The 1,113-nt window shown below is 34.7% G+C and overlaps 1 long non-coding RNA gene across 1 annotated transcript in view; it reads right to left on the minus strand.

Annotated features, from left to right (window-relative positions):
* The window catches only part of LOC109321657, a 19,300-nt gene that overhangs the window by 13,077 nt on the left and 5,110 nt on the right, over nucleotides 1-1,113 (minus strand). The window lies entirely within an intron of this gene.

Raw genomic sequence — 1,113 nt, forward strand, 5'->3', positions numbered from 1 at the left:
AGAAAGGGATGTGCTGCTGGGCATGGAGGAGAGGGGAGGGGGCAGCAAAAATTCTTACTTGATTGAAAGACTTAAAAAAAAAAAAAAAAAAAAGGAGGAGAGAAAGATGCCAGATGCTGCTCCTGTGGCATGGTCTGCCCACCCTGATATAGTGATGGAGTCTGGAAACAGGGGGTTCAGCATCTCCAGTACAGGTTGCTATTCCTCAACCTTTTTTTTCTGTTTTTTAAACAAGATCCTGGATCTTCCGATGAATATTAGATCTAGTAGACAAAGGATAAATATGACAATAATTGAAAAGACCACCATTTTAAACTCAGGCAAAGCAGAAAATATACATACTTAAAAGAATAGCATTATTTCTATCCAAGAATGCCACCAAAGCACTAATAAAATTGAACCCAGGAAAGGAAAATTAGAGTTGCATGCTTTTCTACTTCATACACAAAGATTACAAGCATTTAATAATACTGTGCAGCAGATGAAAAGAAAGATTTTACAATGCAATTTAAGATACTCTAAACAAGATACCAAGGCATAACAATGTCACATCAGTAGCAGATTTAATTACTAAAGTAGAAACAAATAATACCAATATTCCTTTTCCATTCCAAAAAAGAAAAAATTACAAAAAATAAACAAAAAACACCATATGGCCAAATTATGTAAAACAGCTTAGCTGTTAGAAGGATGACTTTTCCACAGAAAGATATACACAGAGACACATGGGCATTACATAATGGAACTATAGAAAATAGATGCATTATATCATGATCAGAGGAAGATGGATTGAATCACTGAAAAATGCATGTTCATTCAGTGGGGGCAAATATAGAGAATAACCAAAACCTTGTAATAGAAATTATCAACATAGAATAAAATTTGCAAGAAGAGAATAAAACCCACCATATGAAATTAGCAAGCTAAATAACTAAACCTTCATGGATATTTAGCATAACTTAAATACTAGATACAAAGAATTAGGAAAGTGGAAGTGGAGGAAAACTGGAAGACATCAGCATGTGATATCAAATAATTGAAATTTCATAGATTTCATAGACATTAGGGCTGGAAGGGACCTCGGGAGATCATCAAGTCCAGCCCCCTGCCCAA

The sequence above is a fragment of the Crocodylus porosus genome, unplaced genomic scaffold (genome assembly GCF_001723895.1).
Source record: "Crocodylus porosus isolate Cpor-Errol unplaced genomic scaffold, CroPor_comp1, whole genome shotgun sequence".
Taxonomy (NCBI): Eukaryota; Metazoa; Chordata; order Crocodylia; family Crocodylidae; genus Crocodylus; species Crocodylus porosus.